Source organism: Pleurodeles waltl, chromosome 1_2 (genome assembly GCF_031143425.1).
Source record: "Pleurodeles waltl isolate 20211129_DDA chromosome 1_2, aPleWal1.hap1.20221129, whole genome shotgun sequence".
NCBI lineage: Eukaryota > Metazoa > Chordata > Amphibia > Caudata > Salamandridae > Pleurodeles > Pleurodeles waltl.
Genome location: NC_090437.1, coordinates 1,194,558,523 through 1,194,584,421, shown reverse-complemented (window position 1 = coordinate 1,194,584,421; position 25,899 = coordinate 1,194,558,523). Strand labels below are relative to the sequence as shown.

Below are 25,899 nucleotides of genomic sequence, written 5' to 3'. Positions count from 1 at the left end.
ACACTTTGTGTTTATTTTGCTTAAATTATGCACACTTCAAAACGTAGTTGCTTCGAGACGTGGAGGCAGTGAATTGGAGAGCAAGCAAAATGTTGATTCTACAGTGAGAGATTACAACATTGGCAAGCAAGTAGGTGGAACTGACTGAGGTTATATAGTTCAGTGTAAAATGTGTAGCTCAGGTTACGTAAGTATGTTCCATGAAAGGTTGCATAGTTACAAGAGATACATTGCAAGGCTTACTAACACATAAATAAACTATACCATAAACAATAAAATGTACAGGCGGGGAAAAACTGAATAGAAGAAAAGAAGGAAAGGGACGTAAGTTAAGGGGTTAGAAACTGTGGGATTTTCAGTCTTGATCTGAATTACTCTAGTGGATTTCAGTGGCAGTTATGCATGGACAGGTTCCTCTACACCTGGGTATTTGCTGCTGAAAATTGTTGGTCACCACTGTGTTTGCATATGGTTATGTGGGTAACCAAGCTGTACTCTTCTGCTGAACTTACTTAGCTTGTAGCGGTCTGTTATGATGTTTTCTTATTTCGGAGCTGTGCTCTCAGTGCATTCATAAGTGATTGGTACTTTTTCGAAGATGTTTCTCGGACAGGAAAATAACTGATCTTTTTGTGTTGTTTAGTTTGAGACTGCCCCCTCCCCCAGCATCACCTATATATAGCTCAACAGATTTGGGGCCATTGCTAATACTTTCTAGTGGTTTGGACCCCCAGAGACATATTTGTATCTTATAGAGGTGGGAATGGAGGTTTAGGAGTTGATAAATCTGTATGCAAGTTTTTGGTAGAATGGGGGATAAGGAAGGCCATGTGTGACCTAATGAGTGGGAGAGCTTTTTCCTTCTTACACTTTTGATGCATTCCTCAAGAAAGGACTGAACTATTTGTAGCCTTTTTTAGAGCTTGCAATGTAGGAAGTTGTGGGCCATTCTGTCAAATGTGGACAAAATGTCAAGAAATATTCAAAATTCTGACCCCTAGTCCTCAATTTTAAATAGCTCATCCTGTACATCTACAACATTGATTTCTGTGTTGAGAATGGGGTGGTATTCAGTGTGCTCTTGAAGTTGTTTTTCTATCTATTTTTAGTATTTTGAGATCCATTGTAAGGTTTCAATACGACTGTGGTTGTTGGTGTTTTCTGTGTCTTGGGTGGGTTTTTTAAGAAGAGGAGTGATTCAGAAGGGCTTACGAGAACCCAAGGCCTTACTGTCAGTTGAGGCTGCTATTTATGGATTTAGTTACTAAGGCAACTAATATGTCTACAGTAGTTCTAGACCGAGATTGTTTACATTTTGTTTCATGTTTGAGTCGTTTAAGAAGGGGGCATCGTTGGTTGTCACTGGGGCTGTGTCATAATGTAAAATGTTGGGACTTCCTGCAGAAAATAAGTGTGACCCACGAGTTTCCAATATCTTGCAAACCTTCATAGACATTAGGAGCGATGGGGGACCTGCAGGGCCTGCAGAGGCCTGTGTTTATTCCCCTAGTCTGGGGTGAAGCTGAACTAAGGTTCGGCATGGTTTATGTTGATGGTATTGATGAATAGCAACACTAAAAGATGATGGACAGAACGCTGAACATTGTCAAACATTCACCCACAGTCGCAGGTCTGGGTTTTCGTTTTTTGGTGTTGCTATAGTTGGGAAATGTATGCCCATGCTCATTGTGCTGCTGGATTTAAGCTAGCCTGGCTGATGAGGGGTGATACCCCGCACTGGTCCCAGGCCAGGTTGCTTGCTTCCGGTCCAGTGAGGGCCTGGCAGCTCAAGCTGGACAGTCCCCATGGGACTGTTCCTGTGGGGAGCAGGGTCAAGACTGATGTGCATATGTCAGGGTCCACACTGGGGTGGAGTGGTGAGCAAAATAACGATGGGTCTTACACATCTATGGCTGGGGGTGACTGTTTGTCAATGTTCAGCATTCCTTCCATCTTTTTGTGTTTTTTTGTGTTGTGATGTTATTGATGAATACTCTACTAATTTGCACTTCTTACAAAGAAAATAGCCAGAGATTTCCATAGTTACTTAGTTTGGAGAATTGATAGGGCTGTGGATTTGGGGTTTATGAAGTTATTCTGACGTCTTTTTTGAGCCATGCAATTTTATGTTTGTGAGAATTGTTTTAGTGTTATTTTTGGCTAGAACTGGGTCTGTTTTAGCATGTTTGCAAAGGCCAAGTTTATAAAAACCCATGCTGCAGTAGTTTTGTGGAGGTAAAGTATTGTACGGATGGCTCCTCCAGAGAAGGGCTTTAGGGCTCCATCCTGTCATTAATATCCAGCCCGTAGAAGGTTCCACAAAAAAATATCTTACTGCTTAAGCAAAGGGCATAACTTAACATGTTTTGCTTAAAAAGTAAGATGATTTTGGAAGGCAATAGGTATGTTGTGGCAGGACTTGCCAGGGCGTCACTGACCCCAGTCCTGATGAACAGTGACAGATCCTAAAGGTTCCTGTGAGAAGAGGGAGGAGAAACAACTTGGCTGCACTAAACTTCAGTGGGCAGTTAAAGGAACAACCTCTAGCTCACGCTCAGCAATGAACAAGAGTTACAGCTATGCCATGCTGCCCAATGTGGACGCAGTTTGGTGGGATCATATTTAGATACAGCTACGTTTGGCACAAAGGTGGGTGCCACAATTAATGTGTGGTTTTAGTAGAGAATATAACCCGAGAAGACATGGGGAGAGAAGTAACACAGGCATCGCTTTCACAAACCGGTCCGTAAAGACCATTGTTTAATTTCGATTGTACATGGTGATTCGTCACTAGAGTGTGAAGCTAGTGGGATTTGTTTGGTGTCAATAAGAGTGTTCTCTTATGCAGAAATAGAAAAATTAATTATTTTGCCATTGTTACGGTTTCCTTACTTTAACTATCCCATTGCAACCATTCTCCTGTCCTAAAGACACTTCTTTTTTAATTTGTTTATTGTATTTATTAAACAGTGGAAATACAGTCGATAACCAAAAGAAACAAGCTGTGCCGGGAGAGCCACTTTCGCTTTGAGGATTTCTGTTTTACGTAAAGCATTTACTAATTTCAAGTGTTCTAAAGGTAGAGAGCCACAAGAAATGACTCTGATTAGGTAAAAGTGAACAGTGTCACCGGCGCTCCAGTACCGCCAATTAAGTTCACAGTGTTGTGCCTGTTTGCGCTGTGAGCACCATGACCGCCATGCAGCACGAAGGGGAGAGACAAAAGAAAAAAATAATTCGCCCAGGATGAAGTATATTGGCAATTGTGCAATAATCCATGCAAAAGGGGCAGTCTGCAAGGCGTGACAAAAACAGCCCCAAGGCGGGATAAACATAAAGCATTTACCAATTACATCAACTGATTTTTGAAAGGCAAGCCCAGGAACGAAAAAAAAGTGAAGGTCGTGCGATGGGTGTGGTTAAAAGCAAGTCAAAGCGCTTGCTCTTTGCTTGCGCGCTCGACCTAAAAAAGAAACATTGGCACAACTTACTGTGGAAATCAGTGTCAGAACATCACAAGATTTCTCCTTCTACACAATCGACAATGTTAACTCATGTGAGCCCCATCAATTCAATCTTTGGTATCCATTGTCTGGAAGGGCACTGGCCCCAAATATTCTGATGTTTGTTTGCATTCCCTATCAATTTATAAAGTTCCTTCTCTGTTTTTTTTTTTACATTAGTCCATGCCTCTGGCTCATACCCTCGGGGGCAAGGATTCAGCATTTCTCCAATATTGAGTGGAGTTCTTTTGGCCACCAGAAATCCTAGGCCTGCTAGTGTCCTCTGAGTTTGAAAATCCAACTCTCCATAATCCCTAGCAAAGCCACTGTAGGATTTAAATCAGTGGTAGTATGGATTTCTTAAGGCATTTCTAACACTGCTTGCTGTAAATATGTTTATAAGTGAGGACTAGGCATCTTGACCTTTCTACTTGCTGCTATGATGTTTACATTGTTTGGATTTAACAAACCTCTTAACAATACCCTCTACTTATGTATTTCATTTCTAAGACCCATTGTCAGGAATTGACAATGATTTGGTGGAGGAGCGTTCCTTGCAGGAAGGCAATCTGCCTCCTATGCTCTAGTCCTCTCTAAACTGGCTCTAGTCAAAGGGTATTTACGCCATGCTCTACTATAGCCTTATAGCCCATTGCCGATTGCTATCCCTGTTGTTAAAAGCCCTGAGCCCAAGTTATTGGCCCAAGCGGAAATGAGGGCCTTGAACAAGGAAGAGGGCCTTTAAGCACCTGTATAGCCCGAAGCAAAAGAGCTATAAGGCTACTAGAACATTCCACCCACACAGGGTAAAATGTTCTAAATTAAAAAGGGAGAAACACAAAGAGAAATATTGGAATGTTGGCGCTCGGGGCTTACACCAGCCATTATAGGCATTGGGCCACTCCATTGTCTTCAATGGAGCTTGTAACATTCTAATGAGCCTAGTTCAGCCCCTAAATCTTTGAAACGCGCAGTTTCCTGCCCAAAACACCCACCCACTGTTGAACTCGGCTTGAGCAGTAGACAAAAGCAGGAGAAATAAGGGCAGGCACACCCTGATAACAAGCATTTGCAATGCAATGGGTCTCACGTTTGCTCGAGCAAGATCAATTAGCATTGTAAACTCCTAACCAGACTTTTCGGACACACACAGGAAAATAAAAGTTAGCTCGTAGTGAAACCTATCGGCAAAAGTGGAATTATCCATGTAACCGGCAAAAGTGCAATTAACTACGTAACAGGATTAATGTCATGCAAAGCGCTAGACTTCTGCCCAGCGAGATCACACTGCGAAAAAAGAGAAAAAGTAGTCCAGAAACCGGATGGAAAACAGCGAGCCTCGTATGCTTTCAGTACTTGGTCGCTGTGTTTTAGGAGGTCTAAACACTGGAAGAGGCATGATGTATGCATGCCTTTCACTAATGAAAGCAAGCAGATTTTAAAAGGCAAGCCCACAAACCAATGAAAGAGACTTTCGTGACATGGGTGTGGTTTGAAACCCAAAGAGAGATTACAACACGGGATGTAGCGCTTTGCGCTCACACCTAAAAAAGACTCTGCTCTTGGAGACAGAGAGCAAAGAACCCTTTTCACATTACCGTTTTCAGAATGGATCTATAGGACCTAACTGTAAAGAATGCACGCTTGACAAAACTTTATCTGCTGCAAACCGAATGTAGAGCACAGTATTTTGGCAGATATTGGGGAAATTATCAGGCAGCAGAGTGAGATAAGCCTTGGGCTAAGGGACGATAGAAACACAAACTTTTATTTTTATTTTTTATTTTTAATTCAACATAACATGATTGATAACTTTACTGAAGTTATAGCTGCTGATTGCCTTGTGCAAAACGTGTATCCGTTTCTGGCCAATGGGACAAGAACTTGTGATCACTGCCACGGGTTCGACCCCTGAGTTAATTTACAGCAATTCAAGTCAGTACCCTTTGCTTGTACACACATTACTGCAACAGGCATGTTTCCCCTTAAGCCAGAGGTCTTCAAACTGGGGGGCGGGCCCCCTTAGAGGGGCCCCAATTGATCCTGGGGGGGGGGGCAGATACTGGCCAAAAGAAGCATTATACAGATAACAGACCTTTGTTTTAATCAGAAGCATGTTATTGCATTTAAAAAAAGGTAACAGTACTTAACTGCAATGTTTGAATAGGCCCAGACATATTTAAACATTGCCATCCTTATAAAATAATTGTGAAAAATTCTGAGGGGGGCCCAAGGAATTTTTTTTTTCCAACTGGGGGGGCGCAGCATTAAAAAGTTTGGAGACCACTGCCTTAAGCTGTTTCACTAAGAGATGTGAACATTTGGTTGCACAAGGATGTCAGCAACAGTAGCACCAACTCACTGATCTGTCTTACTTGTAGGTGAACTTGTTGTCTGCAGGGTGTGCATTTCTACGTTTAGTGAAGTAAACCAATTCCAATACAAAAAAAAAGTAAATCTTTCTCAGGGTCATTTAATAAGGTTTTGCGTGAGTTCTCCTGTGATGCAAAAAGTGATGAACAGCATTTTGTCAGTTTACTTGAAAGGCCTGCAGGCGCGACTCGTAGTGAAAACCCCCCTCAGTCTTTTGTGCTCATTTAAATACATAGGGAGGGGGTGGTTTGGTTTCCCACATTTTATTGTTCTGGCTTGATGGCTCTTGTGGTTTGCTCTACATAGCTCCTTGAAACTGGAAAAAACTGCACCAGAAAGCACATTATCAGTAACACCGTAAGGTGACTCTCTGCTAGATGTATTCATCTGCAGTACTCACTGAGAACTCCTTCTCTGTCTTCTGACTATCTGGCTTTCCTTGTCTGTCTTCTTCTCAGGCATGTCTTGTTTTTCTTTCTCTCACCCACTCCGTGTACCCGCTCTTACCGGCTCTTCCTGTTTTTCCTTCTTTCTCCCTCTCTATCTCACTCAATACTCCCTATTCAGGCCTGTCTTTTTTAAATTTTCTGATGGAACACTCCCCCATTCCTAAACTCTACTCATGGAAGTCAGCTTACTCACTTTGCTCCATGGGTCGATTTTGCGGCAGGTATTTACGCCCCACCACTTTCACAGTTAACCCTCCGCTGCCGATGGGCAGCATGTTGGTAGTTCATTATTGCAGTTGTTGTTAGTTTGAAAATAATGCGGTGGTTTGGAGAATATATTGAGTTTTGCCCAGGGTCACATTAATGTTGTATTACTTACCGGTAATCTTCATTACTACTGGCCCTGTTGTCCTCGTCCCATTCATCACTATGTGGAGATAACTAGCTCCATGACAGAAAAAAGAACATGAGGAATGCTGGGACATCCCCGCCCCACCCCTCCCACAGGTAGCACATAAGATGTACTTACCCAACATTCCGCCTGCACTACCAAGCCCCCAAAGGAAGGCCGGCCGTATGGAAGGGAGGGAGGGCTGTAATTAATAGGACGAGGACAACAGGACCAGGAGTAATTAAAATTACAGGTAAGTAATAGAACATTACCCACAAGTCCCTCTAGTCCTCGTCCCATTCATCACTATGTGGAGAATACCAAAGCAAGCAAAACCGGCCTTCTGAGAACGGGACAGAATCATCAGGAAATCACAAGATGGGAAACCAGACAACCAACACAGAAATCCAAAACGAGTAGATAGGGAGAAAAACAAAGAACCCACTCTGGAATCCCCAGGCAAGGCAGTTGCAGAGCGAAAACCAGGAAGGAAGTGACAATGCCAGGGAAAAGGAGGAGAGGAAGCCCAGCCAGCAGCATGGCAGAGCACAAGAATGGCAGCACACCCAGCCACATCCTAGGCAATCACAACCACCTGCGGAGACCTGCCCTAGAGGCCCCCCCAGAGGAGGAGCAACATACACACAAAAAAAGAGACAGCCACAAAGAGGAACCCTGACTACAGAAAAACCCTATGGGCATGAGCCAACCACAACCGCAAAGCCCAGGTCAAGCCAGGAAGGAAGATGCTGACCCAGAGACATTCGGGTCACGAGAACCCAAGGCCGGGAACGTGTTGCCAGCAACGAAACCGGGAAGCCACAGGAAGAAAGGAAGAGGCAAAACACAAATGCACCCCAACCACTAAAACAGACAAGAAGGGCACCCTGGCCTTACGAACTCACAGGCCCCATCTACGAGAGGGCCAACAAAAAATACCAATTACAAGAAAAAAAAGAGGAACAGCTATCTTCAATGACACAAAGGAGCCGAACCCAAAGGCCCAGAGATGCACTTCCAGTTCCCAGAAAAGGGGAAAAGAAAAACAGGCTGGGACACCAGGGGAAACGGAGACAAATCTGGAGAAACAACACCACCAGGAAAGTCTCCCAAAAAGACAGGAAAGGTGAAGTTGCTTCCTCCGTGCAAGCAAAGCGGGCAACCCTAACACCACAAAAAACCATCCTCCAGAAGGGAGGGACTCTGCACAGAGAACAATCCAACAGAAAGACCCCACAGGTACCCACCAGGACCCACAAAATCAAACCTGCGGCAAATGGAAGGGACAAACAGTGCCGGTGACCAAAGTAGCGCACAGCGACTGCCAGAAACCTGGAAAAACCCAGCCGAACCACGAATAAACTGCCAGCATCCGCAGCACCAGAGCGGAAGGAAACTGACTGGAATGGGAAAAAAAACAAAGACCACCAACAGGCAACCCGTGAGGAATGCGACTTACAACCACCGGAGCCAAAAGGACAACTGAGAACCACCCAAGGCTCCTACTGGAAGCGAGGCAGAAACTGAGCAAAAAGGCCACCTGAGTAAAGAACAACAAAAGACACCAGGGCCTGGGGACTGACTGGACAAACACTCCTCACTCACTCCCAGAGAACAGCAGGCTCAAGAGGGGAAGCTGACCCTGGAGAAAGCAAGCATAGTGAGTAAGAGAATACCCCAGCAGCCGCACACCAGCCAGTGAACTGCCGCCATGAAAAAAAGACAGTGCCCGGAGAAGGAAATACCCGGCAGAGGGCATTCCTCTGACAACTCCTAGCCACTGGACTGTCAAGAAAGAGAGACACCAGACTCCAAAGCAAAGTGGGCAACACCCGAACAGCAGGAAACCACAGAAGGGAAGAACACCCTGCGGAATGGCCATCAACGACCGGGCTGTCATGAGTAACACTTCTGCTGCATTAATAGGACCAGATATAGGAGAAAAGAAAACTTAAACTAGATGACAGATGGTTTTATACAGCAGGTCATCGTTTCAATTTCTAAAGTCAGGTTTCTCACTGTTCCCTGTTTGTAGAGCAGTGGTGTCCCCCAAATCGGTGAAAGAAAACATGCATCAGCATATCTATTTATAAAAATCATGCACATTCTACCCCTTGAGCGTGTAGATGCTAAATACTATATTTGTATTATTACCTAAATCAATGGTAGTGATTTTATTGACCTCTGAAGGATGAACGTCTGAGGACTAATTGGGATTCAAACTTGTAACTATAAGGTCAAACACATATTCATAGAATGAGTCATCAGGCCTGCGGCATTCTTTTATACCACTCTTAAGGGTATATTCCGTGAACTGGCAGTTATTTTCACCAGTGAATGGTCTGTAGTGAATCAAGTGATATAGGATCAGCATGTTTGCTCAATCCCGCCACACTGTACACAGTCCGGTGGGTTGCACCACCTTCTTTTGTGTCAAGTTATTGATATATATATTTTTTTTTATAAACCTAAATGACCTCATATCCAGAATATTGACTACCAACATATTGTCACAGTAAATTTATACAGATAAGAAATGTACTATTCGCAATTCCATATCTATGTACTGTGACAACATTTAGATATTACAGGTTGATATTCAACTAGATAAAGTGGTAGAACATATGTAGCGCTCAAGGTGGTAGAGGCGTTTTAGTCAGGTGGTCTTGATATAGTGTCCTGTTTTCATCAGAGTTCAGGTTGTGCATTGGGAAATGTAGGATTGGATCTCTGCCTTCATCAGCAAGAGCAGAACACTGGGGTGGTTGCAGCATTTCAGAGTTGTAAAACCTAAACTTAATACAAGTGATTGTGGTGTAGCATGTGCAGGGTCAAATGTCCAGGGCCATCTGAACGGCTGAACCACTCCTGTTAATTTTTTCTTTGGTCCTGATGGTCACCTGCGATTTTCCCTTTGTGGTTTAGTTTGGGGGGGGGGGCGCTAATACTATGGGGCCTCTTAACCTGCAGATGTGGTAGTCACCAGGAGCAATCTTTCAACAGACCTCTGCTGGTGGCAGCAATTATACATGTTTAGGGTGGAGCAGATGTACCAAGCATGATGTCTACTAGTCATTTCTTGTAAGTTAAGGTAGTGTCTTGTGACCTAATGGTATGCATTTAGGTTTATTTACAATATCACTATGGATGCACATAGGTTAGGGTTTTTCTTAGCTAACATGGTTTTGGAGATAGGCAATGGATGCTGTTCTCATATACAAGGACAGACTCATCCACTCCGTCATCTGCCGCCTCTTCTGCTCTGCTGCGTCTGACATGACTGCTCGTTGCGAAAAAACCCTTCCAACTTTCCATACTCCTCAGCAGAGATCAGAGGTGACTAGCTCCAAGTAACTGCTCTGCATAAGCAAGTAAGTGGAGTGGTGACTCTGCCAGGCGAGCACTGCTTCTTTGCATCATCTTCAATTGTTAGGATGTTCACAGATCCAGCCCTTTGTGTTTCGGTCCAGCACCCCGTTGGCCTGTGTGCTATCCATAGTGAGAGGAGCCTGCATGATCCTGCACAAGTGCTGAGTGTGCAGTTACTGCGGATCATACTGGTCAATCTTCTTCATCACAAAAGTTGACCTTCCCAAATGAGGAGCCTCTCACCCATGTCTTGTTAATGAGTGACAAATTGGCAAAAGTTTTCAACCCCTAACAAAGTTAATCATATGTGGGTGGGCTGTACTGCTATCCTTCATTTTTCTGTGTACTAATTGCAGTTGGGTAGTTATTTTGTTCAGATTCTATCATTGCAGTAACAACATTGTGAGTGTATTGTGTTCCCTCATTTTGGTGTTCATGATCATGTTCTGATAGCAAACAAGATTTTGTGTTTATCTGCAGGTGCTATCGTTTTATCACACGGGTATCTGATATTTATCTGCACGGGTATCTGATATTCCTCCTGAACATGAGCTAATATGGAGCTAACCAGTGCAATCCTTTCTTGTAGAGTTTTTAATATGCACCTGAGTGGATCCATGTTTGTTCCACTTGTGCTTATGTTATCTTAAGTCTGGCCAGCATATCTAGAATTGTCTTATTGAAATGATCCATCTGTACCTCACCACGGGGTGACAGGGTAAGTTCTAGTCTTCTTAAACCGTATCAGAGCCGGTGGGACCTTATAGCCACCTTTGACACTGGTAAGAGTGCAGTCTGGCTATCAATCATAGTGCATTAAGAATTCCTTCCCGAACGCTGTGGAAGCAGTTGATGCTTTCTGTGTTTTAGACCGTGATTGCGAGGCCTTTGGGAATGTCCATGATTCTTCAGCTGTGAGGTATTAATGTCAGGAATACATATGGGCCAAGTCCAAAGGCCCACTGTTTTGAAGTTGTTGCATCTCTGCGCCATTCTTGTGGTGAGGATTCCTACTGAAGAAGCATGTGCACTACAATGGGTGTCTAAGTTGGTGGCTGTGGGCAACCAGTATTGAGGTATTCTGAACTGGTCAGATGAGTTGTAAAATCCTAGATGTTCTTTCTTGTCACATAATAATTTCAATACCATATTTATTGGGTCAACACCAGCCTTTGGTAAGTATGTAATTGAGGGTCCTAGTTCTCCTTGTACAGGATCAACGTGGCCATTGCACTTACTTATGTGGGGGGGTTGCCGTTGGGCATCCCAATGATTTTGGCACAGCCATGACGTTTTTGTGTCAACCAATTTTGAAGTGAGGGACTTCAGGATGTGCTCTGAATATTTTTCCTGTCTGTTGCCTTGGTGTGCTGTGGGTGACGGGCACCACATATTTGAACCCTGGCCCTAACCCTGAGAAATTTGAGTGGACATACAAATGTTAGGGTGGCTAAGATGTGTGAATAGGAGGAGAAATGTCCTCAACATCTTGCTGTTCAGAATCTTGAAGGTTTCCCCACAGTAGTCTGTCCATATTTGCCCACATGACAGATTTTGTGTTAAGGTTGGCCTGGAGGGCCAGGATTCTAATTGTCGTGATTTGTTCATGGGTACCTTTCCTCAGTTTGGTAGCTGCATGACCTGGTAGGGTTGGACACCATGGCCTGCAATATAAATGGTCTGGTGTGCATATTTATCGAATCTAATAAAATATCACATAAAAGGGGGCAGAATTTATCGGGTGTGATAAACAGCTCCTGTTACAATTGTTTTGGAAATAGCATGCAGATTTTGGTGGCCTTTGCTGTAAGATTGACATGTTCCAGTAACTACAGGACATTTTTCAGAAGTTAAATTCCTGTAGGTTTGACCAGCTTGCATGTAACTCAGACTTTATCACACACTAGCAATTCCTGGATGTGATAAAGTCTGCAAAACATATATAATTCGGAACTCTTCAAAAACTAGGGGTTTACACCTGAATTTTACGAGACACTCGTAATGATAAATGGTTGTATAAACCGCGGAATCCTTGTGACTCTGTTAGAGTGTAAGGCTAAGACGAGGTACTGTGGCTGAGCCTTCCCAAAGTTTACTAACACTTCTCATTCTCATTTGTACTTAATTCTAACTGTGTCACTTGTGTTGGTCAGATAGCTTTAGAATTAGGCCATGATCTAGCACTAAGTGTTCCAGAAGGTGTATGAAACCCTTATTCTTTTCCATGAGTCTTTCAATGTTTGATGGTGCGTGGGCAAATTCCTGTACTAGTAGTAGACACACCGGCAGCAGATTCCTCTTCAGGTTCAATTCTGAGAATCAGTGACTCCCAAACAACACTGGTGAGACTGCTGGCAGCCTATTAAAGGAAGGATGATTGATTCTTCTTATTAGTGAGATCCCTCTCCTCCTGTGCAGTCCTGTGCGGAAGGGACCGGCAGCTCTCGCACCCCCTGCACATCACTGTGTCCTTCCTCCAGAACGGCAAGCCACGCATTCTACTCAATATGGCATCCTCGGATTCCCCTCACCTGAGAAAGTAAGACTGCAGGATGGGGAATATCAGTGCATGAGATAAGAGTCCCAAATGTTCTTACATTTACACTTAAAATTATTCAGACAACAAATACATCTCTCAAAAAACGCCATGATCGTGATATTTTTCCGGCTAAATAGGTCAGTGTCATGGCCATCTTCCAGTGTTTTAGAATATCTACTTTAGTAATCACCCGTGATCTGGTAAACTATGTTTTTAGGTCGAGCGTGCAAGCGCTCCGTCGTGTTGTAATCTCTGTGTGCTTTTTAACCACGCCCACCGCACGCCCATCACTATCACGCGTTCATGGCTTGCCTTTCAAAAATCCTTTGTTATCATTGGTAAGTACTTTACATTTGCCCCTCTGTGGGGCAGTTTTGTTACCGCCTTGGCCATCGACCCTGTTACATGAGTAATTGCACGTTTGCTGATACGTTTGATTGCGAGCGAACTTCTTTTTCCTTTTGTACCTCTCCTTCGCGCTAACAGTGGCCGTGGTGCTTTGAATCGGCTCGCTTATATCAATCGTTTTACTTTTCATTTTCAATTTATGTGGCAAGAAAAGTCCAGTTAGGAATTTACAACGCTGATAGCTCTAATTCGAGCAAATGCGAGACCCATTGCATTGCAAATGCTTGTTTGGTTTGGTACCACCATATCAACATGTGCTATCACCATGTAGTAAGGCGTTTTGTGGTAACCAATGAAATATGTTTCCCTTTGTGGCTTTTCATCTCGTTCTACACTTTCTACCAAAAGATGAAGGGACATGCCCCCGGGAGGTATATTAGGTCACAATCATTGTGTGCACACATCTAGCACGTGGAGTTTGCGCTCGGGGCAGGCTCCCTTTGCCTTCCTAACCTTCTGGTTTGGAATACGGCTCAGCTCATCTTCAGGGCTTAAGCGAAAACAAAAATCAGCCCTGGTGAAAATGTTCAAACCAGGAGAAGACACCTAGCACCGGGCTAGGGGGGAACGATAGTTGGGAAAGCAGCCCCCAAGCCTTCAGCCTAGCCGAGAAATGTCCGAGTGACAGATCGGCCCGTCAGGGTTTGGCCTGGCCCATAATCCTGTCGAAATTCCTCTCAGTCACAGCGTAAACAGGACTTGTTCTTTTTTCTTGATACATGGAACAGTCATTTCTTTGGGCCTCTCAGCGTCGTCCGAGCCAGCCTGGGCAAGCCTCCTGCTGCTCTCAGGTGCCAGGAAGTGTTGGCATCACAGGAATGTAAGGGAACGGAGATTGAAAAACATGTAAGGTAGTGAAGTAAAAAGAACATATTTTATTACCCGCCGGTCGCGCTTTGTGGTACACCGCAGTCCAGGCAGCCCTGGTTGGCATCAGCCTCAAGGAGCTTTCCCCATGTCTCGCGTTCCCTTCCCTACCACAACACGAGTTTGAAGATTTACTGCTGAACGCTGCAGTGGTCCGGTGTGCGATCATAGCGGTGAAGTAGGTTCGTGTCCTGTCCTGGCTTATTATGCAATAGCCCGTTGCATCCTGGGAGTTTTTAAGCTCACACTTACAGGGCGTAACACATTTTGCCCCTATCATTCGCCTTACACGTGTAAGTGGCTTGATTTGTAAGTGTAAATTAAATCGGACATGAGCAAGAAGGGAGAAATGAAGGGGAAATGGATGGAGACGTGACAAACAAGTAGAGGGCTAGACATGGAGGATGGGAATTAAGGGATGGGAAGGGCAAGAGATTCACAGAAGAGAAGACGCAAGAGGAGCGGGGCAGGTTTAAGGTTGGAGAATAAGAAATCCCTGATGGCGGGTCAGTCACTCGCTAATGTACGCGTACCTGACTCTATTTGGGGACTTCTTGGGTGTAAGGAGCCATTGGTAGCTTGGTCGGTACAGTGTTCCGTAATGCACGTGCAGAACTAGAGAAGGTGTGACGTTGAGCTTGCGTAAGTCTGAATTTCAGGAATCCGAGAGTGACAAGATTTACAAATTTTTAGACAACGTTTTCTCCTAGGCACTGGGAGTGGGTGTTCTCTGGTGGAGATGTTTGGAAAGTTTGGGAACACTGACATACGCAGTCAACAGGAAGGACAGGATGTCAGGTGCCATTGTTAGCTCGGTCAGTAGAGCATTCCATTACGCAGGCGAAAAGCCAGAGAAGGTGTGTCCTTGAGCTTGTGTAAATACGAATTTCAGGGATTCCAGAGTGACAAGAATTACACGTTTACACAAGATTGTCTCGTAGGCACAGTGCTTAATTTGTAAATAAAAATGTGCCGGTGCCCAAAGTCCTCCTTTTAAACACGTGGCTGCTACAATTAAATGTCGGCAAACAGCCTGGCGAGGCAGCGTAGTCCTGAAGCCATCGCGGGGCTCTTTAATCCATTTACAGCCAGTTCCTGCCCCTTCAGCTCACTTTAGTAGCTTTCTACTTTCTCCCTTTGTGACGCTTTTTCGTTTTTCCCTTCCACCGTCTTTCCCATTTGTGTCTTTTGTTTGCAGCAAATGCTTGAGGCAGAAGAATAAGCCCCGGCCTAAAAAATAAGTGCCGGTGCTCAGCACCGGAAACAACAAGCACAAATTAAGCACTGCGTGGGCATTGGCCTCTAGTGGAGATGTCGTGGAACGTTTGCGGACACTGAGATCCACAAGCTTCAGAGCCCAATCCCACCCTGAAAATAGTTGAAAGTTGACGCCCGGCTAGGCTGCTTGAAGAGTGACAGGGACTCAAGTTTACCCAAGAGGAAATAAATACATGAAAGTGCAGACATTTTCGCATATGGATTTGTACACTGACGTACAATTACCTATGTGCATCTTATCTCACATACATGTGCTTGGGAATTCACAAAACCTTTATATGTGTAATCCTGTCATGCATTTCTGGAACACTGTACATCTCCACCCACACGAAGGTGTTGGTTTTTTAGAAACAGGTCAATAGTCTTAAAAAAAAGGAACTAGATATCCCAGCATGAAACGTGGTGTCAAAATCCAGAAGAGGCAGATGGTGTCACACATGGCATTGTGAGTGTTTATCCCTGCATGCACCTGGACTGCAAATAAAGAAATAGCCACAGGGGAGAATGTCCACGGTCAAAGGGAGGTGTTTTGGTCGCTGCAGCTGGAGACATTCGTTTTCGTTGTTGTGATAGGCCAGACGTGGATAGGTACTCAAATGTCATTGGCTGCTAGAGAGACTCAATAACAGTAGAGAACAAGCCGCTCTTTCACATTATCAAAGACTTCCATACCCAAGGAGCGATGTTAAATTTCTAAATGTAAAGCAGAATATAGAAAAAAGTGATTATCTAAACGTTTCGTAACATTGTTGGTACAGTAGACGCGCTATGTAAACGCTCAACTGGGATTATTGTTTTCATTCAGCAGAGATGTACTACACAGCTCGCTTCTTTACTCAAATTTCCTACACTTTATTTGCCCAAACACATCATTATATGGAGTTTAAAAAAACAAAAACAAATGTGATATATATATATATATATATATATATATATATATATATATATATATATACATCCAATATTTCCTTATCCCATCTGAAGGAAAAATCAAGACCCCTTCGAATAGTTGCAAAAATATATTAGCAATTACACAAGTCTACGGCTGAAACGCGTTGGGAGGAAGTCTTTTTGTGTTATTGTTAATATATTTTTGCAACTATTCGACGGTGTCTTGACTTTTCCTTCAAATGGGATAAGGAAATATTGGATGTATATTAATGGGATTCCCGATCCCTTGTCAAGACCGCTGCATAGAGCCTCGTTATGTCGGGAATAATATTTGTTGAATATGAATATATATATATATACATATATAAATATATAATAATGAGAGAGAGATATATATATATATATATATAATTATGAGTGATATATATATATATATATTTATATAAATTTATTATCTACTGGCCATACGTATAGTTGGGACTAACTTTTTCGGAGCGTTTTTTGTTTTCCTAATACCTTTAAACAGGTAAAGGTGCCTACAAGGGACTTAATTCTGTCCAAGTTTCACTAAATTACGAATATTTGATAATGCAATTTACTGACATCTGAATTGAATTTAAAAAGTAAATTCACACAATCATAAATCGAGGAAAGAACACATCAAGACTACAGGTATCAATATTCAAGCCATTATATTTGATGTTTATTTCAACATTTAATCTGTGTATACCCAAAGTGTAACACAAATACGCACATAGATAATAGGGGTTGAAAAGAATGTTTGAAGTACATCAAACATGCCTGATATGATTTGTAATGTTTTCTAACATATGTCAATATACAGGGTGCCCACTTTCTGATGTTTTACAGGTTTCTGTTAAATTCACTTAACAAAGAGTCTCCATTCCACAGAATTTCCACAGAAAGATGGGTATTGCGACGACGTTTCCATCTCTAAGCGTCTTCGTCCATGAGACCTTCCTCAGGACAGATATCTTAAAGAAAACAAAGGCAGCCCCTCTGCTATATTTAAGTCCAAAGTGAAAAAGTAGTTCAGAAAGAAGGAGAATACAGTTTTATTAAGACTAAGACATCACTGATTTTACAAGATTTCAGATTAAATTTGTATATGTGTTTGGACTTCTCCACACGGGGTCTGATTTAAAGGTCACAGATCTATCATTCAGCAGTCACTTGAAATCAATATGGGTTCTATTGGTTTAACCTCGGAGTCCAGTTTGCACGAGGAATCTGCGCCTGCCATAACAAGCACTGCCTGAGCTATGTTTTTCACTTTGAGCTTCATATGTAGCACAATCTACCAAACCTAACAAGGAAACCCAACAAATAAACTACGCTACACATGTAAAGTTTTAGAATTACTACAAGAACAACTAAAAGGCACATTTATGGTTGCATGAATATGTAAACCAATAAGCAAATACATAACAAATACAATAGGTTCAAAGAAAGAAATCACATAAAATCTGACTGCCACTCCGTAGTTATCATTAATATTCCCAAAGATAGGAATTCCTGCGATAATACCTCCTCAATACTCTTTCACCTGTTTGACGGATCACCTATATTGAGGTGTTAAACCGGTACTAATGAGGAAGAACTGATGCCCAGACAGTGTTAACAAGTTTAACAAGCATTCGCAATGCAACGGATCTCGCATTGCTCGAGTTAGAGCTATTTGCGTTTTAAACTCCTAACCGGACTTTTCTTGCCACATGAACTGAAAAGTAAAACAGTTTCACATAAGGTAGCCCACAGCCACCATGAGGAGTGACGGAGACACACAAAAGGAAACAGAAGTTCGCTTGCAGTGAAATGTATCGGCAAAAGTGCAATTAGCCATGTTACTGGCAAAAGTGCAATTAGCCATGTAACTGGCAAAAGTGCAATTAGCCATGTAACAAGGTCGATGTCATGCAAAGTGCTCGAGTACTGCCCAGCGAGATCATGCTGCCGAAATAAATAAAGAGGAAAAAGTAGTTCAGAAACCATACGGAAAACATAGAGCCTTGTATGTTTTCAGTAGTTGGCCGTTGCGCTCGAGGAGGGTTAAACACCGTAAAAGGCATGATGTATGCATGGCTTCCACTAATGAAATGAAGCAGATTGTAAAAGGCAAGCCCACGAACCAACCAAACTCATGGGCGTGGCTAAAAGCCCATAGAGAGATTATATCGGGACAGATCGCTTTGCGCTCGACCCTAAAAATGACAAAACAATGACGTAATACTATCACAAAATGTCCCGCATAACGCCACATAATTTGCCTTTTCCTGATGCATAATTGGGACCTCCCCTGCTGCATAATTCCAGTGGCCCTGCTTGTATCTAATGCCCTACACCACAGTATACTGCAAAGTTATCACAGTATACCATAGGCCAAAATATAGCTAAGGCCTAGCTATATTATTAGATTGCCGTACGCTTGCGTCGCTCATGGTGTTGCATGGCAAGTTACGCTACGTTGATTGGTAACTCTGGAGAAACGCAAGGCAGTGCAGTTCGCTCTTTTATTGGGTTGTGGTACCCTTGCATCACTCATGGTGGCAATGCAATATTTAAGTCAGCTTTACAAAGCAACGGAAGGCCACCATGCGTGGCCACACGTTGATTGGTAACTCTGGAGGAACGTAAGGCAGCACAGTTGTGCATTACTCTGCACACCATAATCTATATTCCTGCTAAATTATATGTATAATTGTATGCCACTCCACTGTAGCCACTCCACTATATGTTGTTCCACTCTACGCCACTCCACTGCCTGCGACTCGGTACACCACTCCACTCTATTCTGTTACACTGTACTCCACACCACTGTACTCAACACCACTGTACGCCACTCCATTCCACGTCATGCCACTCCAATGGACGCTACCCCACTATACACCATTCCACTCTACTCTATTCCAGTCTGTCACTCCGCTAAACAGTACTCAACTATACTCTAGTCCACTAGTCAGTCCACTCTATGCCACTTCATTCTACGCTATTCGATTGGACCCCATTCCAATTTACACCACTCCTGTATGCTGTTACACTCTACCCCATGACACTACTCCAGCATGCACTATTAAACTCCTCCACTGTACAACACTTCGCTCTATACACTCCACTCTATGCTAATACATTGTACATAACTACACTTTGCACCAGTCATCTCTACCCTATTACACTGTATGGAACTGAACTCTACGCCTCGTCAGTGTACACCACTCCACTGTACTCCACTCTATGCTGTTCCACTGTACGCCACTCCATTCTATGCTATTATGCTTTTTACAGTACATAAGCAAAATAAATACAAACATTGTTCCTAAGTTGTTGCAGTTGTTTTGTTTGTTTACTTTGTTTATTTTTCCTATGTCGCATACGTATTTGGACCTTGACTATGTTCCAGGATGATCGTGGGGATTTGGTATGTGGACCTCTAATATTTTCAAGTTTATAGGTACAATGACAGGAACTCATTTCTAGTTAATACATTTTACAATCATTTTGGCTCGGAGGCAACGATTGGGGAACAATGTTTATATTAATTTTCTTTATGTATTGTAAAATGGAGTATCTATGGCTGGCATCCACCACTCTAATATAGCCGACAGGTTTCATGTACAATGAGTGGTAAGCAATGTACCCCTGAGTATATGTTCACTCTCATTTGCGTTTCTCAAATGTCTTGTTGGGGAAGTGTGTTACTTACCCATGATCAAGGCGTTTACTCACTGAAACACTTTGGGTTTTGCTTTGTGCATGTGTTTACCAAATAAATATTCTGACTTTATATCTGAATGGTGGCTTTGTGGCCTCGGAGTGCCCATAGGAGGGAATATATATTTATATTTATCTATATATCAATATCAGCTCATTGTCATGATCAATGGTCCATGCTCACTTGTGTCACCTCTGCTGTGCCCACCAGGCATACACAGCGTGGGCCGTGTTTCATCACAGTGACCTGTAACTGTCTCATGTGAACTCAACTTGGTCTTTTGAATAAGCGTACCTCGAATTGACCAGAGTGCCCAAGGCAGAGCACATTTTAAATATTTTTCCTTTTAAAGTCCTGCTAACCCTTTTTTTTCCTTTTGGATTTAGGATGGTAAACACAATGGAAATATTCAGTTCCTTAAGGTTTACATAATTCTTGGACTACTCAGGATTCAAATGTAGTTCCTTTGTCACTTTGGATCAGGAGGGGAATAACCTCATAAAGCAGTTTTAGCCACATAAATAACATTAGCTTTGGCCCGGTGTAGGTGTCAGTCCATCTAGAGAACATGCACACTAGGTCCAGAACATACATAAGAACAGCATTGATAAATTTGAATGGGATGGAATGTATTTGTATGGGAACAAAGCGGAATTGCAGATATGGATGGGCAACAGAGGCAGTCTTGTCACCTTCACTAGGCTGGCAAGTAGCAGAGGTATGACAGTACTGCTGGGCGATATAGGGGGAGAAGGGAGAAAGTCAAGTGGGTACCTACCGTCCCTGCTGTCATGGGAAGTACTGTGGTATAGTCTGGCTTTAGGCGCGGTCACTCTCCCTGGGTTGGCCTCTTTTTGCATTCATATTCCAGCAGTACATTCTTTCCACTGTCTGAAGCACATTCCTGTAATTCCTATAACTCAGCAAGGTCCTTTAGGGTGGGCATTAGGGGCTCAACAACAAATATAGTAACTTCATTTGCAGTTGTTTGATCAGCAAAAGCATTGCCTTTGGGCCGTTTGTCCTGAGTACATTGGTAACCAGAGTAAGAGTAGCAGCTGGTACTAAAAACTCACTTTTTATTGGGGCTCCTGCGGTGGTGAGGAACTTTTGTTGCATCCAGGAAAACTGAAAATCTGAGCAAGTCCGGAAGTGTACTTTAAGATAGTAGAACTGATTAGTTTTCTGTGCAGCTGGTATCAAATGTAAGAGAGATTTGTCGGTGTGGCTATTTGAGAATAGTGTACATGAGGTAAAACGCAACCATTAATAACTTTGTATGTAGTGTAAACTGTGCGCACGGCAACCAAGTTCCTCCACCATTTTGCAACGTGAGCCATGAACATAATACACAGGATCATGATTTGGTAAAGGTGTGTCAGAAATGCCAGTGTGAGGTTTGTTTAAGTGGGTCATGGTTATAAGGCAATCACGTAACTCCCTCCTGAGAGCCGCTGGATAAAGAGAAGCAGGGTTCAACATAGGACATTGTAGAGAAGTGATATGAAAAGCAGATAGCAGCAATTCATATCTTGACAAGTTAGGCACAGAACATTGCTGAGGTCTGGTGGTGAGTAATAGTGTGAGTAATAGTATGGCCACAGCATGAGGGTGCAGCAACAGTGAAAGGTAATCCCAGCGCAGTGTTTTCACACTCTTCCAATAGATGGGCAGCCGTAGCCACCGCGCTCCAGCACAGAGGTAGCCCTGTTGCCACGGTATCGAGAGCAGAGAAGTTATAAGTAATGAGTTTCTTTTGGTCCCCATGAACTTGTACTAACACCAAAGCAAGGTCATCGCACTCATGCCGATGCAGCATGAAGATTGTGGCAAAATCAAGCAATCCCAAAGCAGGTGCAGCGGACAACACTTGTTTCAAAAGAAAAGCTAGTTCTGCCCCTTTGGACTAAGGCAACAAAATATTGTTGTGGTTTGTCAGTGTTAGTATACTCCAAAACCCACTCCCTAAAGTATCTCACCATCCCTAAAGTGTGCACACCTAGAGGACAGTAACATATCTGGGTGCTTATGGAGAGCTATAGTGCCCTCTGCAGACAGGTGTCTCTCCCACTATGAGGTGTCGTAACCAAAATATCAAACACAAGGCAAATAAAATTAGAAATTGAAGGCTAAAAATTAAATTAGCATCCTCAGATTCATTTGTGGGAGCAGTGCAGGTGCATCAAACAGAATATAATACGGATGTTTGTCTTCAGTTGAATTTAGAAAAGCTCCAACTTTCCTATTAAAATTAAAAATGTTATTTTTTTAATTTATTTGTTTGCAAATTAAGTAAAATAAGTTATTTTTTGGGTATGGGTGTAATGAATGCTTGCTTCTGTTTTTGTTTTATGTTTTGTTTTGTGGTTTAAATCATCATTAATGTTTATGCCGGGGTCCTCCACTTCCAGTAGTGACGCAGTGGGGGGGTCTCCAGATTGCAGTAATGATTCAGTTGGGGTCCCCGGCTTCCAGTAATGATAAGGTGGGGGTTCACAGAAGTCAAAAGATTGAGAACCACTGCTTTAGACATTTCATGTCCTTTTTAGCTAATTCAGATAGCAGGGAATCAATCTTGCGTATGCCCAATCCGGTAGAAGCAGCAATTACATCATCAATATATTGAACCAGTGTTGATCCTTCTGGGAAGCTGAGGATGTCCATATCTTGAGTGTATTTCAGTTGCCAGAAGGTGACTCTGTATAAGGCTGATACAATCAAGTTCGCGTCAGTCGGTCCCTTGAAACTAATTTGGCAAAATAGATTGGATACCAGGGTATATGTAAAGAAAACAAAAAAAACACGCAGAGCACAATTCTAAAACAGTAAATCATGCAGTAGCTGCTGTTGTACATGACAAAATAGTAGCATGGCTTGGTACAACAAAGGAACTTGACAGTACTTCAGCATTTATTGCACATAAATCCTGTACACAACAATTAGTGTCTTTGGCAGGTTTTTCTTTGGGTAACATAGGTGTAGAACTGCTTATACTTGGGCCCAAAACTGCTTATTTCACCATAGCAACAACAAGTGCGTGGCTCCCTGCTGTCTCAGAACGCTGTGGATATTGTAGTATACCGGGAAGCTTTTTCACAAGATTCACCTGATTATGACGGGTGCAAAAGTTAAAACTCAACCCACATCATTAGCATGTTCAGAGCATAAAGTGAAAGGAACTTGATTAAGCACATTAGACACTGAGGTGAAGCGTTTACAGAATCATCAATTTCACGTGGAACTTTGTTTTTGCAGTGTGAATCTTTTCTGGATTCACATGCTGTGCATTATTCTGCCGAAGATGGGGCTGGGGAACTGGAGAACAAAAAGAAAAGGCCCAAGACTGAGATGGTCGCATTAATCCAAAAGAGAAGAGAGTTCAACAAGAGTTGAAAAGCATTCAGAATACCTAAAAAATCATTGACATTGAAAGATATCCCTGAACCAGAGAAATAAGAAATTCAACCCCCTATTACGTCTGAGCCTCAAGAAGTGGAAGAGGAGAGATATTATGAAGAGGAGAAAAAGCAAGGTTACTTTCAACCTTCAGAGGAAGGAGAGCATGAGGAGACTCATTGGGAAGATCTGGAAGAGGACTCTCCTGAGGAAGACGTTGAGTCCTATCCTTCAAACTATCTCCCCCAGAAGACATAGAAATGTACAATCTGGTCATAAAGAATGCAGCAGATCGTTTCAATGTGCAGTTGGCAGAGGACAAACCACAATCATGTTTCCTCTTAGAGACACTGGTGCCAACTCAAACAAAGAATCAATATTTGCCCATGCTTCAAGTGTTCTGGACCTGAGCAGGGATGCATTTAAAGAACCAGCAACCTGTAAGGTAATAACTCCTAGAGCAGAGAAGAAATACAAGTTCTCCTCAAAAGATCCACCTTATATAAAGAGAACAGTCCCTGCAGACTCTATTATAACAGCAACGGCTAGGAAGAGAGCAAGCGTTCTCTCAACATCAGGACCACCCCCGGACAGAGAGAGCAAGAAAATAGAGCTCATGGGCTGAAGGTTTGATCTCAGTGCAACAAACCAATGGCACATCGCTAACTCAAATGCTCTTGAAAACAGGCATACACATCAGCATTGGGAAGAAATAGGGGAGTTAATGAAACACCATCCGAAACAATATAAAAAGAGAGCCGCACATTTGGCGGACAGTGCTAAGAACATTGCCAGTACTTGCCTAAAATCAGCCTTGGACGCAGCAGACACCTCAAGCCGTCTGTTAATGATAGGAGGCAACTATAGACTTAAAAGATGCTTACTTGCATAGCCCGATGAACGCAAAACACAATAAATATCTAAGGTTTGTGATTGATCGACAAAATCCATTACCTGTTCAAAGTCTTGGCTTTTGGAAATAAAATCAGCAGCAAGAGTCTTCACAAAGTGTTTAGCAGTGGTTGCAGCACACCTCAGAAGGAAATCCGAACCAGAAAAGGAGAATGTGTTCTTGGGAGCAAAATTTAACTCAGTTCAAGCAAAAGCATTTCCCAGCGAGAAAAGGACTCAGTTCCTGTTAGAAAAGATTCTCCGGTACCAGAGCAGGCAAGCTCTGACAGTGAGGACAGTGGAGAAAATGTTAGGAAATATGGCATCATGCATTCCTGTAAACCCATATGTGAGACTACACATGGGACCAATCCAGAAATGGCTTCAGAATCAATGGTCTCAAGTCACAGGGAGTTGGGAAGGTTTAGTAGTTGTCACGCAGAGGGCTCAGGAAGAAATTGCATGGTTCAACAGGAAGAATATTACTCGAAGGAAGACTTTTTTTCTGCAACCAACTCCAACAGTAACCAGAACCACAGATGCCTCACATATGGGTTGGGGAGCTCACATGGGCTCACTTAAAGTAAGAGGGATATAGATCAACCAGGATGCAGTCCAACACGTCAATTGGCTGGAATTAAAGATGGTTTAGATTGTCATAATAGCTCTCCAAAAGCACATTAATGGAAAGACAGACAATAGAACAATAGTGTTCTATGTCAACAAAAAGGGATGGACTCAGTAGCCACACCTCTCAAAGTTGGCCCAACATCTTTGGAGATAGACTATTCAGAGAGGCATATAGATTCAAGCAATTCAAGGCAGACAAGCTAAGCAGTTAGGCCTCATGTTCACACCAATGGGATCTAAACCAAAAGGTCGTGCAAAACATTTTCAAGAAATGGGGAATGCCAACAATACATTTGTTTGCAATGCATTGGAACGCAAAAATGCCAAAACTTTGCCTCCAGACAACCACACCCTCAGTCTCAGGGTAATGCCCTTTAGATAAATTGGTCAGGGACACTTGCGTATGCTTTTCCATCGGTACCCTTATTACACAAAGTGATCAACAAATGCAAGAAAAGCCAGATAGCGCTAATATTAATATCGCCGCAATAAGCAAGAAAACATTGGTACTCGGAACCGATACAGTTAGCCCAGGGAAATTTCCAATGTCTGTCAAGAAGACAAGCTTTCCTGTCCATGGAAAAGGGAAAAGTACTGCACCCAGAACCAGAATATTTCAAATTATCGGCATGGCTCCTGAAGGCTTGCAATTTGGGCACTCGAAATTGACAGAAAACACAATGGGGCTGGGAACCGCCAGAAGACCGTACCGCGGTCAAAAGACCGCAGCGGTCATTCTGACTTTCCGGCTGGGCTGGCGGGTGACCGCCAAAAGGCCGCCCGCCCGCCCAGCGGGAAAGCCCCAGCAACGAGGAAGCCGGCTCCGAATGGAGCCGGCGGAGTTGCCGGTGTGCGACGGGTGCAGTTGCACCCGTCGCGATTTTCAGTGTCTGCCAAGCAGACACTGAAAATCTCAATTGTGCTTTGTTAGGGGGCCCCACGACACCCGTTCCCGCCATCCTGTTTCTGGCGGTGAAAACCGCCAGAAACAGGATGGCGGGAAGGGGGTCGGAATCCCCATGGCGGCGCTGCTTGCAGCGCCGCCGTGGAGGTTTCCCTGGGGCAGCGGGAAACCGGCGGGAAACCGCCGACTTCCCTTTTCTGACCGCGGCTTTACCGCCGTGGTCAGAATTGCCCCAGAAGCACCGCCAGCCTGTTGGCGGTGCTTCCTCCGTCCCCAACCC

General features: G+C 43.3%; 1 protein-coding gene across 2 annotated transcripts in view; it reads left to right on the top strand.

Moving 5' to 3' along the window:
• GRK4 (G protein-coupled receptor kinase 4) overlaps nucleotides 1–25,899 on the top strand; it is a 327,289-nt gene that overhangs the window by 42,156 nt on the left and 259,234 nt on the right. The window lies entirely within an intron of this gene.